General features: G+C 37.8%; 1 protein-coding gene across 2 annotated transcripts in view; it reads right to left on the bottom strand.

Moving 5' to 3' along the window:
• Positions 1-16,321, bottom strand: part of frmpd4 (FERM and PDZ domain containing 4) — a 95,238-nt gene that overhangs the window by 73,156 nt on the left and 5,761 nt on the right. For both annotated transcript variants that reach the window (XM_079881822.1, XM_079881823.1), the window contains exon 2: positions 14,060-14,174. The gene's annotated coding sequence lies outside the window, so the exon portion shown is untranslated. The remainder of the gene's footprint in view (positions 1-14,059; positions 14,175-16,321) is intronic.

Raw genomic sequence — 16,321 nt, 5'->3', positions numbered from 1 at the left:
GTAAAATCCCTCGGCTCACTGTGGTAAAATCACTGTAAAGGCCTTGTTGTTTTTAGATGCAGTGGTTGTCTGATTATGTAAGCAAAATTCACTCATTTAAATGTTTTAATCCGCAACACTATCCATATGCATTCGGTAATGAAGCATGAAATGTGCATAATGTGACCTTTCAGTCAGTCCTGCCACCGCGACGAGAGCTGAATAGCATCTAGTCCAGTGAAAGGATCTTCTACAATAATACAAAATGCAATATGTATATGTAATATATGAACTGAAGAGAAAATAAATGCACATGCATTAATGAAATAAGAAACGTGTGCTGTGGATGTGGGAAGACGCAGGCCGATGCACTGATTTCATCCGCAGGGCTTCAGCAATGATGCTGCGGATTCCTCATGCGTGAAGAAAATGAAGTCTTCCATTAGTTATGAAGTTAAACGCGTGCGGAACAGCGGCATTCTGGGAGTGCGGAGAGTGATATTACGTAAGGCAAGAGTATGAACAGCTCTCAAGCAGCTGAGCAAATAAAGATCCTCATGCAACATTCATCAGTTTACATAACAAAATGTTTAGAACTATTATTTTTACTCGGTAGCAAAAATTCTGATGTATTTTAGCACATTGTTTTGTGATATAAAGTCAACATTATGACATAAAAAAAATAATTTATGACATAAAAGGTCAACAATGGACAAAAAGTCTGAAAGTCGACAAAAAGTTGAAATTGTAACAAAACGTTGAAATTATGAAAAGTTAAATTTATAACATAAAAAGTCAAAATTATGGCATGAAAAAACATATGTTTTACATAAATTTAAATTATGACAAATTATGACATGAAAGTGACAAGTTTGAGTGTGTTACGTGTTAGTGAAGCAGTCGTATTGAGTGTGTGTTACGTATTGAGCGTGTGTTACGTGTTAGTGAAGCGTCGTAGTGCAGTGTGTTACGTATTGAGCGTGTGTGTTACGTGTTAGTGAAGCGTCGTATTGAGTGTGTGTTACGTATTGAGCGTGTGTTACGTATTAGTGAAGCGTCGTAGTGCAGTGTGTTACGTATTGAGCGTGTGTTACGTATTGAGCGTGTGTTACGTGTTAGTGAAGCGTCGTATTGAGTGTGTGTTACGTATTGAGCGTGTGTTACGTATTAGTGAAGCGTCGTAGTGCAGTGTGTTACGTATTGAGTGTGTGTTACGTATTGAGCGTGTGTTACGTGTTAGTGAAGCGTCGTAGTGAGGTGTGTTACGTATTGAGCGTGTGTGTTACGTGTTAGTGAAGCGTCGTATTGAGTGTGTGTTACGTATTGAGCGTGTGTTACGTATTAGTGAAGCGTCGTAGTGCAGTGTGTTACGTATTGAGCGTGTGTGTTACGTGTTAGTGAAGCGTCGTAGTGAGGTGTGTTACGTATTGAGGTGTGTGTTACGTGTTAGTGAAGCGTCGTAGTGCAGTGTTACGTATTGAGCGTGTGTGTTACGTGTTAGTGAAGCGTCGTATTGAGCGTGTGTTACGTATTGAGCGTGTGTGTTACGTGTTAGTGAAGCGTCGTATTGAGTGTGTGTTACGTATTGAGCGTGTGTGTTACGTGTTAGTGAAGCGTCGTAGTGCAGTGTTACGTATTGAGCGTGTGTGTTACGTGTTAGTGAAGCGTCGTAGTGAGGTGTGTTACATATTGAGGTGTGTGTTACGTGTTAGTGAAGCGTCGTAGTGCAGTGTGTTACGTATTGAGCGTGTGTGTTACGTGTTAGTGAAGCGTCGTATTGAGTGTGTGTTACGTATTGAGCGTGTGTGTTACGTGTTAGTGAAGCGTCGTATTGAGGTGTGTTACGTATTGAGCGTGTGTGTTACGTATTGAGCGTGTGTTACGTGTTAGTGAAGCGTCGTATTGAGTGTGTGTTACATATTGAGCGTGTGTGTTACGTGTTAGTGAAGCGTCGTATTGAGCGTGTGTTACAGATCTGGCCTTTAAAAACGCGCGTTTTCTCCCGCGGCATTCGGCAATTCGTCTCGTAGAGTCTCGCAGAATTCTGCAAGTGCTTTCGGAGGGCGCTACTTACAAATTCCCTCAATGTGTTTCGCTTCACAGAATATCCACCAGGTGGCGCATAAAAAACAACTTTACATTAGATTTTTTCTTTTACTTCATTACGTCACGATTGTGAGAAAACATCCACAATAAAATATAAATTATAAATAGTAATAGACACAAATATTTACAGTAGGCTGTCATTGCTGTGGTTTCCAGGAGATGAGTGCATGCAGAATATTTAACATTGCTTTTATTAAAACAGCAAAGTGACGTTCTTGCCAGTAGCGCATAACTTTTTTGTACAACTATTAAGATGATTGTGCATGCAATGCGCATTTATATAAGTGCAACAGAGAATTTAGTGTGAGCATAATACACGTGACTCTGCCTGTAAAAACCCAGCAGTATTTTTTATATATATACACAAAATCATCCTAACATAATGCAATTAAATAATGCGACTTACCCAGATTCTTAATTCGTGAAGATATTTCTTGTGTGATTGTTCTTGTGCAGATATTTCTTGTGAGGTAATGTTGCAGCTCAACGCGTAGCATTTATATTTTGGGCGCATCTGATTTGCCATTACATTATTAATAAATATTTTAATTGAACTGTCTTAATGCATTAAGCATAAAGATTTTTCCACGTTAGTCTCAGAATGTCCGGGGTTGGTTTGAGGTCTTGCCGACAGTTTGTAAATCTTCTAAATATTCATATTCACAAATTCCATACAAAGGGTGATCAACAGTTATGACTTCTAAAATAAAATAAAAATGACCAGATAAGAGGTATCTGATTGACAGTTTGACAGATGTTGTTTTAAAAAAATAATTACAACATTATGGGGAAGTGGTATTAAATATTCGATAACACATAGCCTAATACAATTATTTTAAGTATGCATTTTGTTCAGTTTTGCTTATACAAAATGTTCCCTGTTTTTTATATAATTAATTTAATCTGAGATGTGCGTTATATCGCTTTTTGATCATTATTTGTGTTGTCGAATTTTGACACAGTTTCATTACTTGTTCATAATAATTTGATTCATAATTATGTCGTTTTTTTCTAAAAGTAAAAGTAAAAAAACTAAAAGTTTTTCTAAAAGCAATATTCTAAAGAGATACAAAGACAGTGTACGTGTACCCACCAGATTTCGCCATGAGTCATTTTGTACCCACCACTTTTAACTTCCGTTGACCGTTTTCAGTGGTTATGAGGAGCAATATGAGAGAAAATTTTTGTAATCATTGTCTGACACAACAAAAAAAAAATTATAATATTCATTTTATTTTAATTTTCGTGTTCGCATTTATGAGGGAAAAAACAACGTGTCAGTTTACGGTTATGGACGTGAGCGCTCTAAAAGCGGCACTAAAAGACTGCTTTAAAACTTTCACAGAGACCTTAAACAGAACAGCTGCCTTTCTTTAAATCGAATTTCGTTTTGTATTAATTATGTCTTAATTTTAATCAATGTTTCGTGAACCAATTGCCTGGATTTAAGAAGTAAATATAGCAGACAATCACGACACCGGCGCCGGCGATATCTCATAAATGAACCGAAACTCAGCGTGTAATGCACATTCACATTTACAGTGTATTTAGACACATTTAGACGCATTCATAATCATTACTTTTACCGGTTCTTTGTGGCAAGCTTTATGCGTGCGGTCGTGCGATTGAGTGCGGCTATATTATAGTAAATGCTCATTACTTAAAACAAAGCATAAGCCTCTTCCTGGCATGCAATGGAATCTACAATGTCAGTTGGTTATATCAACATATGTCAAATTAAGTTACGCGATATCAACAAATTAAGCTATAAACATTAATTTGAAATAACTTAAAGCGTATGTATAGTATATTTGCTTAAATAGCATTTAAACAAAGGAACTGCAAGGGATTAAAACCCCGCCCACACGCTGGTGAAAACTGGAAAAACCGGTTTTCTTTTGATTCCCTGAGAGGAGATCGATTAGCATTGGGGGTTGAATCGGCAGACCTGGGGGGTGGGTGGTTCTAATTTCTTGACTCTGTGCAATTGGTAGCAGCTAAAACAAGCAGCTAAAACAAAGACTGTGCAATTAATTACATTTTGGAAATAACTTTCTTCATGTCGTTTTATTTATACACTGTAAAACATTTTTTTTTTTTTTTTTTTTTGAATTTGTAAATATTAAATATGTTTTACAAACAATTGGTTTACAAACTCTTGGAGGTTTGTGGTTACCATCATTCAGAAGAGTGGTGCTTGTGTTTAGACTTGTGTTTTACGTGATTAAATCAGGAAGATTACATTGGTTTCTGTCCACACGGAGATGCATTTAAGACGATTTAATCAGGAAATGGAGGCACCGGCGCGATATAACTTGCATTGCTCGTGAACTGAGCTCGTCTCATAAATGAACCGAAACTCAGAAATGTATCTAGAAAGCTTGAAATGTCCACTTTTAAACAAAACAATTCAAAACGAAAAGAAACAGACAACTCTCTTTTGTAAGTGTGCATTTCTAGGCACGTTCACAATATCTGCGAAGATGACGAGTCAGCATTGTCAACATCTTTGACTGACACATAAAACACTAGTTGATTAGTAAACAATTAAAATGTCTCCTTGCTATATTTGACACATGATTACTTTTGCCAGTTCTTTGTGGCAAGCTTTATGCATCCGTTAACTATCGAATATCGTGACTCATATTTTGTACCAGACCATTTATGGTTGTTCATATTGTTCAACAAAGTTCTTGATAAAAAAAGAAAAGAAAAAAAAGAAGCTACTGTGCCTAATATTATTGTTGTATAGCGCGCAAGGTTTATGCGCATGCTTTAAGTCTTCTCCGTTTTTAGTGTATGTCTGTGGCAGAATTACAGTGCCTGGTCTGGTATGTATACTAGGCTACATCGTTTTGAGTCGGTTTCAGTGGTTTAGTGTGTACGCAGATATTTCTTGAGACGACGCCATGTTTTTATGTTTTTATGCACTTTTACTCTTTTAGTTTTGTTGCAATTTCACCAAAAGCTTATAATTAGGAAATACACACAACACGCTAAACTTGTATTCTCTATATGTTAAAAATGTTGTAAAAAATACGTATTATTCTTATATAATAAGAATAACAATATGATACATTTATATTGCACTCGAAATGATTTAGATATGGAAAGAGGAATTCTTCTCAACTACCACCAATAAAGTTTTAAAATTCTTCTTTAGAAAATATTATATTTTGATGATTCTGCAAGTTCAGCAGACAGTGAGGTTCGGGTTTGTTCCGATCAGAGCTCGTGAGTGGAGAGCGCATTTCTGAATATTCCGCTCCGCTCGTTCATTCCGCTCAGGGTCCACGGCCTCGCTCAACACAGATGTCCTGTTGCCTGGTTCGAAAATATGTGGAATACGGGCTGCTTTCGACTAAAAGTTTTTTTTTTTGTAGTCGACTAGTATACTAGGCTAGTTGTTCATTTAAGTAATTCGTGGACAAATCGCCCCTTTATATTAATTTAATTAGCCTACTTATGGATCATGAGCGTTTACGTAATATAGCCGCACTCAAGCGCACGACCGCACGCATAAAGCTTGCCACAAAGAACCGGTAAAAGTAATGATTATGAATGCGTCTAAATGTGTCTAAATACACTGTAAATGTGAATGTGCATTACACGCTGAGTTTCGGTTCATTTATGAGATATCGCCCGGCGCCTCCAATGTCGTGATTGTCTGCTATATTTACTTCTTAAATCCAGGCAATTGGTTCACGAAACATTGATTAAAATTAAGATATAATTAATACAAAACGAAATTCAATTTAAAGAAAGGCAGCTGTTCTGTTTGAGGTCTCTGTGAAAGTTTTAAAGCAGACTTTTATTGCCGCTTTTAGAGCGCTCACGTAACCGTAAACTGACACGTTGTTTTTTCCCTCATAAATGCGAACACGAAAATTAAAATAAAATGAATATTATATATTTTTTTGTTGTGTCAGACAATGATTACAAAATTTTTCTCTCATATTGCTCCTCATAACCACTGAAAACGGTCAACGGAAGTTAAAAGTGGTGGGTACAAAATGACTCATGACGAAATCTGGTGGGTACACGTACAATGTCTTTGTATCTCTTTAGAATATTGCTTTTAGAAAAAACTTTGTTTTTTTTACTTTTAGAAAAAAATGACATAATTATGAATCAAATTATTATGAACAAATAATGAAACTGTGTCAAAATTCGACAACACAAAGAATGATCAAAAAGCGATATAACGCACATCTCAGGTTAAATTAATTAAGCTCCTCATAACCACTGAAAACGGTAAAAAAAAAAAAATCGAACCAAAAGTCAAATTAATATGGACTGAAGTTAAAAGTGGTGGGTACAAAATGACTCATGACGAAATCTGGTGGGTGCGTACCCACCGTCCCCACCGAAATCGACGCCTATAAGGGAAACATGATAGTATAAAAAGTACTGTGTGTAATGCAGAAAAGCGCATTACAACCATGTTAAAACTATTTAAAACGTTAAGATGCAAAAATGAACTAAATGTAAAATTAGATAATGATATTGCGCAAATGATCTCGGTCTCTTTAAAGGTCTTCGCAAATTATTGTGTTATAAGACTCAGTTATCATAGCCTACATCACGTCTCTTCTACTGTAAGTATACAGGAAAAAAAAAATAAGACAAATGATGCGCGTTTGAGTCGGATTTTTATGAAGAATATGTGACTGTTTATGTAACTGGCAAAAGAAAACATTGTATTCGTCATACTTCGTCAACTCAGTATGGCCACATGAAACACGACTGCCATCTACAGGTTTTAGTATTTCCTGCGTCCAACACCTAATCCCCCTTCTGCACGATCCCGCAGAATTTCGGAAGTGCTTGTGGCATTCTTTTCTCTGAGACGCGCATTTTTAAAGGCCACATCTGTACGTATTGAGCGTGTGTGTTACGTGTTAGTGAAGCGTCGTATTGAGTGTGTGTTACGTATTGAGCGTGTGTGTTACGTGTTAGTGAAGCGTCGTAGTGAGGTGTGTTACGTATTGAGCGTGTGTGTTACGTGTTAGTGAAGAGTCGTAGTGAGGTGTGTTACATATTGAGGTGTGTGTTACGTGTTAGTGAAGCGTCGTAGTGCAGTGTGTTACGTATTGAGCGTGTGTGTTACGTGTTATTGAAGCGTCGTATTGAGTGTGTGTTACGTATTGAGCGTGTGTGTTACGTGTTAGTGAAGCGTCGTAGTGAGGTGTGTTACATATTGAGGTGTGTGTTACGTGTTAGTGAAGCGTCGTATTGAGGTGTGTTACGTATTGAGCGTGTGTGTTACGTATTGAGCGTGTGTTACGTGTTAGTGAAGCGTCGTATTGAGTGTGTGTTACATATTGAGCGTGTGTGTTACGTGTTAGTGAAGCGTCGTAGTGAGGTGTGTTACATATTGAGGTGTGTGTTACGTGTTAGTGAAGCATCGTAGTGAGGTGTGTTACGTATTGAGCGTGTGTGTTACGTGTTAGTGAAGCGTCGTAGTGAGGTGTGTTACGTATTGAGGTGTGTGTTACGTGTTAGTGAAGCGTCGTATTGAGTGTGTGTTACGTATTGAGCGTGTGTGTTACGTGTTAGTGAAGCGTCGTAGTGCAGTGTTACGTATTGAGCGTGTGTGTTACGTGTTAGTGAAGCGTCGTATTGAGCGTGTGTTACGTATTGAGCGTGTGTGTTACGTGTTAGTGAAGCGTCGTATTGAGTGTGTGTTACGTATTGAGCGTGTGTGTTACGTATTGAGCGTGTGTTACGTGTTAGTGAAGCGTCGTATTGAGTGCAGTGTTACGTATTGAGCGTGTGTGTTACGTGTTAGTGAAGCGTCGTATTGAGCGTGTGTTACGTATTGAGCGTGTGTGTTACGTGTTAGTGAAGCGTCGTATTGAGTGTGTGTTACGTATTGAGCGTGTGTGTTACGTGTTAGTGAAGCGTCGTAGTGCAGTGTTACGTATTGAGCGTGTGTGTTACGTGTTAGTGAAGCGTCGTAGTGAGGTGTGTTACATATTGAGGTGTGTGTTACGTGTTAGTGAAGCGTCGTAGTGCAGTGTGTTACGTATTGAGCGTGTGTGTTACGTGTTAGTGAAGCGTCGTATTGAGTGTGTGTTACGTATTGAGTGTGTGTGTTACGTGTTAGTGAAGCGTCGTAGTGAGGTGTGTTACATATTGAGGTGTGTGTTACGTGTTAGTGAAGCGTCGTATTGAGGTGTGTTACGTATTGAGCGTGTGTGTTACGTATTGAGCGTGTGTTACGTGTTAGTGAAGCGTCGTATTGAGTGTGTGTTACATATTGAGCGTGTGTGTTACGTGTTAGTGAAGCGTCGTAGTGAGGTGTGTTACATATTGAGGTGTGTGTTACGTGTTAGTGAAGCATCGTAGTGAGGTGTGTTACGTATTGAGCGTGTGTGTTACGTGTTAGTGAAGCGTCGTAGTGAGGTGTGTTACGTATTGAGGTGTGTGTTACGTGTTAGTGAAGCGTCGTATTGAGTGTGTGTTACGTATTGAGCGTGTGTGTTACGTGTTAGTGAAGCGTCGTAGTGCAGTGTTACGTATTGAGCGTGTGTGTTACGTGTTAGTGAAGCGTCGTAGTGAGGTGTGTGTTACGTGTTAGTGAAGCGTCGTATTGAGTGTGTGTTACGTATTGAGCGTGTGTTACGTGTTAGTGAAGCGTCGTATTGAGTGTGTGTTACGTATTGAGCGTGTGTTACGTGTTAGTGAAGCGTCGTAGTGCGGTGTGTTGCGTATTGAGCGTGTGTGTTACGTGTTAGTGAAGCGTCGTATTGAGGTGTGTTACGTATTGAGCGTGTGTGTTACGTGTTAGTGAAGCGTCGTAGTGCAGTGCGTTACGTATTGAGGTGTGTGTTACGTGTTAGTGAAGCGTCGTAGTGCAGTGTGTGTTACGTATTGAGTGTGTGTTACGTGTTAGTGAAGCGTCGTAGTGAGGTGTGTTACGTATTGAGGTGTGTTACGTGTTAGTGAAGCGTCGTAGTGCAGTGTGTTACGTATTGAGGTGTGTGTTACGTGTTAATGAAGCGTCGTATTGAGTGTGTGTTACGTATTGAGTGTGTGTTACGTGTTAGTGAAGCGTCGTAGTGCAGTGTGTTACGTATTGAGCGTGTGTTACGTGTTAGTGAAGCGTCGTAGTGCAGTGTGTTACGTATTGAGGTGTGTGTTACGTGTTAGTGAAGCGTCGTAGTGCAGTGTGTTACGTATTGAGCGTGTGTTACGTGTTAGTGAAGCGTCGTAGTGCAGTGTGTTACGTATTGAGCGTGTGTTACGTGTTAGTGAAGCGTCGTAGTGCAGTGTGTTACGTATTGAGGTGTGTTACGTGTTAGTGAAGCGTCGTAGTGCAGTGTGTTACGTATTGAGCGTGTGTTACGTGTTAGTGAAGCGTCGTAGTGCAGTGTGTTACGTATTGTGCGTGTGTTATGTGTTAGTGAAGCGTCGTAGTGCAGTGTGTTACGTATTGAGGTGTGTGTTATGTGTTAGTGAAGCGTCGTAGTGCAGTGTGTTACGTATTGAGCGTGTGTTACGTGTTAGTGAAGCGTCGTAGTGCAGTGTGTTACGTATTGAGCGTGTGTTACGTGTTAGTGAAGCGTCGTAGTGCAGTGTGTTACGTATTGAGGTGTGTGTTACGTGTTAGTGAAGCGTCGTAGTGCAGTGTGTTGCGTATTGAGCGTGTGTTACGTGTTAGTGAAGCGTCGTATTGAGGTGTGTGTTACGTGTTAGTGAAGCGTCGTAGTGCAGTGTGTTACGTATTGAGGTGTGTGTTACGTGTTAGTGAAGCGTCGTATTGAGGTGTGTGTTACGTGTTAGTGAAGCGTCGTAGTGCAGTGTGTTACGTATTGAGGTGTGTGTTACGTGTTAGTGAAGCGTCGTATTGAGGTGTGTGTTACGTGTTAGTGAAGCGTCGTAGTGCGGTGTGTTACGTATTGAGCGTGTGTTACGTGTTAGTGTATAATCTTAGTGAGGTGTGTTACGTATTGAGTGTGTTACGTGTTAGTGAAGCGTCGTAGTGCGGTGTGTTATGTATTGAGGTGTGTGTTGCGTGTTAGTTAAGCATCAAAGTGAGGTGTGTTACGTATTGAGGTGTGTGTTACGTGTTAGTGAAGCATCGTAGTGCAGTGTGTTGCGTATTGAGCATGTGTGTTACATGTTAGTGAAGCATCGTAGTGAGGTGTGTTACGTATTGAGCGTGTGTGTTACGTGTTAGTGAAGCATCGTAGTGAGGTGTGTTACGTATTGAGCGTGTGTGTTACGTGTTAGTGAAGCATCGTAGTGAGGTGTGTTACGTATTGAGCGTGTGTGTTATGTGTTAGTGAAGCATCGTAGTGAGGTGTGTTACGTATTGAGCATGTGTGTTACGTGTTAGTGAAGCATCGTAGTGAGGTGTGTTACGTATTGAGCGTGTGTGTTACATGTTAGTGAAGCGTCGTAGTGAGGTGTGTTACGTATTGAGCGTGTGTGTTACATGTTAGTGAAGCATCGTAGTGAGGTGTGTTACGTATTGAGCGTGTGTGTTACGTGTTAGTGAAGCATCGTAGTGAGGTGTGTTACGTATTGAGCGTGTGTGTTACGTGTTAGTGAAGCATCGTAGTGAGGTGTGTTACGTATTGAGCGTGTGTGTTACGTGTTAGTGAAGCATCGTAGTGAGGTGTGTTACGTATTGAGCGTGTGTGTTACGTGTTAGTGAAGCATCGTAGTGAGGTGTGTTACGTATTGAGCGTGTGTGTTACGTGTTAGTGAAGCGTCGTAGTGAGGTGTGTTACGTATTGAGCGTGTGTGTTACATGTTAGTGAAGCATCGTAGTGAGGTGTGTCAGATATGAGTAAAAATTCAGATTTTTTAGTGTCTTTGTGTTTCCGTCATCGTCCCCTCTCGTTACTTCAGACGCCCCTCTTCAGTGCTCTATAACACATGGTCAAAGCACTGTAATATGGTGTTCTGCTTTATTTATCAGCCACTCATTCATCCTTACTGAGCTAATAATCTTTCCACTCACATTTTCATCTCTCCTTGACACTTTCACCTCATAAAATGTGTGGAAGTAAAACCTCAAAGAGCTTTCAGAATAAGCTCAGTCTGATAAAAATAACATGATTATTTTCTCCTGTGAAATGAATATTTAACATGAAGCCATCCAGTCATGTGGCATGACACAAGCCCAGGGCCATGAAGCACAGCATGACGAGCAGTGGCCTGCTTTTCCATCACACACACACACACACACACACACACACACACACACACACACACAGTTTGCTTATGCTGTATCGTCTCCTGCCAGAGTAAACGACAGGAGAATGTGTTTATCTCACTGTATGACACAAACGCTGATCAATACATGGAATATTCAGTGATCCAGTGGTTTATAGATACAGTCAGAGAGTATGAACACAGACATACTTCATCCTCACAGATACACTGACATTTACTCATCCCGTCACATGATTAAAGCTCAAATAACGCTATTTGAAACATGTTCACAGATATGAAAACTTACCAGAGATTCTCAAATATTATCATGAACTCATATCAAACACATAACATGTATCAATGACCAATCGTGCCTTCAGTCCAAATGAGCGATGCTTTTATATACAAACAGCAGCACACAGTGCACAGCTCAAAAAATATTTTGCTATTGCATAACAAACAACAAAAGGGTCATTTGCATATTGGGAGGAGACTTGGAGCATGCAAAAAAGATGTGTGTGTGTGTGTGTGTGTGTGTGTGTGTGTGTGTGTGTGTGTGTGTGTGTGTGTGTGTCAGTGTGAGAGAGAGAGAATAGCATACTAGCATAATACTCATACTGTTTCTGGAATTTAAAATATGCATACTGTATGCAAAATGTACATTTGAATGTGCAGTTGAACACCATGTAAATAGTGAATATATATATATATATATATATATGGGTGTGTATAAAAATGTAGAGCCTGAAATTGTCAAAAAACACATTCAAACCAAAATATCGGAGCTAATGACTGTAAATTAGAGAGTTGGCCCAATATTTGAACCGAGTTTGGTGACTGTAGGTAAACCTGACATTTTAGAGAAGCAAATACAAGATTAACAAAATTAATAATACATTTTACAACTGCTATAAGTATATATATGTGCACGTTAAGAAATACTTATGGATGCAAAAATGCAAAATGTGTAACCATACAGCTCCATATATAAAGCTGGAAATATAAGATTGATGTAAAATTGATATTTTCACCTTTTATTCAAATATTATAATAGATTTTGTAGTCATATTGCGCATTGGATTGGAGTTGTTTGTTTTATTTGTGATAATAACGCAATGAAACATGATGAATTGTGTGACATCATTTTTGTCCAGGCAAAGAAATTATGAACACATGCAAGAACAAGAGAATCAACCAAATATTAATAACTGATTATGTTGTAGTGAATATTTGCATTTTCCTGTCAGCTTTTTGTTTTTCTGTAAATTTTTTTGTAGCTGTAGTTTGTCTAATAATTTTGTCAGATAAACACAATAACAAATTTTAGTGTTTAGTGTACATATTTAAAATGTTTTCCTCATATTTTGATGGTTTAATTGAACTTTTAGGGTCATTAAAAAGTGTTAATGATAGTATACTAATGTAAGTATAAAAAAATTCACTTTTCACTTTTTATGTCATAATTTTCGCTTTTTATGTCATAATTTTGATTTTTTTATTTCATTATTGACTTCATATCATAATTATAACTTTTCTAATTATACATTTTTTAACTTTTCATATTATCAATGACTTTTTAAGTAATTTCAACCTAGTATATCAATTTTGTCAGTTATGTCATAATTTTTAATTATTATGTCATAATTTAGATTTTTTTTTTTTCAAATTTAAACTTAATTTATTCAAAATGTATACATTTATTTATTTCAATAATTTTGACTTTTTTGTCATAATTTTGACAGATTTTTGTTTCCCCTGTGCATTTTTTTTTGCATAGTAAAATAAAACATGTAGCTGTAGTTTGCCTCATAATTTTGTCAGATAAACACCTTAACCAAATTTAGTCTTTGTTCTTCCCTCATATTTAAAATGCTTTCCTCATATTTCGATGGTTTAATCGAACTTGTAGTGTAATATATATATATTATATAATATATCATCAGTGCTCAACACACGAAACAATGGCGTGACATCATCGCAGTTCAGTCATGTCATGATGTGCAGAAAATCATGAATCCTTACAAACACACACACACACACACACACACACACACACACACACACACACACACACACACACACACACACACACACCTGCTCTCCTCAGATCAGCTGTTGATCTTGCATCCGTTACTGACGCGACCCGAAGACACACTCACACACACACACACACACACACACACACACACTCACACACATACACACACACACACACACACACACACACACACACACACACACACACACACACACACACACACACACTCACTCACTCACACACACAGACAGACAGACACACACACACACACACACACACACACACACACACACACATTCACTCACACAGACAGACAGACACACACACACACACACACACACACACACACACACACACACACACACACACACACACACACACACACACACACACACACTCACACACACACACTCACTCACTCACACACACACACACAGACACACACACACACACACACACACACACACACACACACACAGACACACACACACACACACACACACACACACACACACACACACTCACAGCTGTTTCATGCTAGATGTGGCGCGTTCAAGCGTTACGTAAGTCAAGTCCTCTCTGCTCGTAGTGAAAGACTGGAGTATCCTATTCCTCTATCGACTGCTTCTCTTATGTCCACGCACACTCGTCTCTCATTGGCCAGCGGAAGCACTGGGAATATTGGGTTCAGAGTATCTGGCAATTATATGAAATGTGGGAGAAAAAATCAATATGCTAGTAAGGTCACAAAAAGAGATGGAGACTTACTTAAAATGCAGAAGCATCTTCCTCAGCCCGAGACGATCTCTCCTCAGTCCTGCCCTTCACTTCAGTCACAGTGTGCTCAACAATCTCCTCAGCTTCATGGAAAACCTTAGAAGGACTTATATAATACATAATGATGAAGAGAACAGCGAGGGTTATTTCAGTGGATACATTCAGACCGCACATTGGTGACATTAAAGGGTCGGGTTATTTGGTTTAGTCTCTTCAGATTCTCCCATGACTCTGAACAACATAACATGTCATTTACTGAAGGATCTGACAAAATATTAATTGCATTAATTGTCGATTTAAAACATTTTTGAAATCTCTTGAATTAATGATTCTGTGACTAATTCTTAAAAACTTGTTTCATTACTGGATGAATCAGCGTTTTTGAACGAATCTCTTGAGTGAATGATTCAATGACTCACTCATGAATACGTCGCTTTATTACTGGATGAATCAGCGTTTCTGAAAAAAAAAAAACTCTTGAATGAATAATTAACTAATTATTAATGAATGAATGATAAACATGTATGGAGGCTCATTTCAGCCACATAAGAAAAAAGCATGCTTTGGTAAATCATGATTATGACAAAAAGTAATTCTAAGCCTTAATTATGAGGAATAAAGTCATAAAAATTATGACATGCTGTTGAAATTTATGGCAAAAAGCCAAAATTATAAGATAAAAAAATCAAAATTGATTTTAAAAATGAAATTATGACATACTAAGTAAAAATGATGACATAACTGATGAAATTAACATACTAGGTTGAAATTATGACATAAAAAGCCATTAAGTCATTTATAATATGAAAAGATGTAAAAAAAAATGATGACATAAATTGTCATATCTACAAGATATAATTAATAATTATAATAATTATGATGTAAAAAGTCAAAATAATGACATACAAAGTAATTGTCATGATAAAAAGTCCTAATTATGACATAAAAAGGCTGATTTTTATGTCATAAATAACACTTCATGATTTACCGAAGCATGATTTTCTTCTTCCATAGACATGAGTGCAAAATGAGTCATCAGTATTTCTGCACTGTTTTCCCTGAAGAGAAAGACTGCTCTTTTCTAATGAGTGTCTGGTCAGTGGATCTAGCGCGTGTGTGTGTGTGTGTGTGTGTGTGTGTGTGTGTGTGTGTGTGTGTGTGTGTGTGTGTTTAATCTGCTTCACTGATTTTCTCTTTCTGTGCATTAATATATTAACTGGCTATTTGTGAAAGAAACACAAGCTCTTACCTGGTAAATTAGTCATTATAAATAATGTCAATGCAATTTAAAAAACTGTCAAGCCATAATTGTGAGAAAAAAAATTTAAGTCAAAATTATGACGTTCTGAATTGACATGGCAAAATTGAATTGACAAATTTATGGCAAAAAGTAAAAATTATGACATTTTAAAATTGACATGCTAAGTTGAAGTGATGGCATAAAAAGTCATTCAAAATATGAAAAGTTGAAAATGATTAGATAAAGGGTCATATTTATGAGGTCATGTCATAATTATGAACATTAGTTAACATGAACTAAGAATGAACAATACTTCTTCAGCATTTATTAATTTTAGTTAATATTAATTTCAACATTTACAAATACGTTATTAAAGTCAAAGGTTGTATTGGTGAACATTAGTTAATGCACTGTGAACTAACATGAACACACAATGAACAGCTGGATTATTATTAACTAACATTAACTAAGATTAATAAATACAGACACAAATGTATTGCTCATAGTTAGTTCATGTTAGTAAATGCATTAACTAATGTTAACTAATGAACCTTATTGTAAAGTGTTACCATTAATTTTTTTGTTAATGTTAGTTATAAAAATGCTCATGTTAGTCCACACTGCATTAATTAATGTTAATAAATGTTATAAACGTATCAGTAAATGTAGAGATAAACATTAGATGAACTGTTGTTCGATGTTAGTTGATGTTCACTAAAGGAAGTGTGTTGTAAAGTGTTCCTCTTCACTTCTGATGAAATACTGTAGAGAAAGGCATTCAACCCCAGTGTAACAGCGCAGACTAGTGTTCACTACTGGAACTGCACGGTTTCCCAGAATGCAACACTCATGACACATTACAGCAAATCTCCTCAGGACACTCATGCAGAGTGACTAATGTCATCTGAACAAAGGCTGGCAGTGACACACACACACACACACACACACACAGGTTTCTCAGGTGTGTGTCTGTGAGAAGTAGCTGACGCTGCGTTTACTGCCGTCTCTGAGCT

Source organism: Squalius cephalus (genome assembly GCF_949319135.1).
Source record: "Squalius cephalus genome assembly, chromosome: 9".
Classification (NCBI taxonomy): Eukaryota; Metazoa; Chordata; class Actinopteri; order Cypriniformes; family Leuciscidae; genus Squalius; species Squalius cephalus.
The sequence above is the reverse complement of the archived record's forward strand: the minus strand, read 5'-3'. Positions and strand labels throughout refer to the sequence as shown.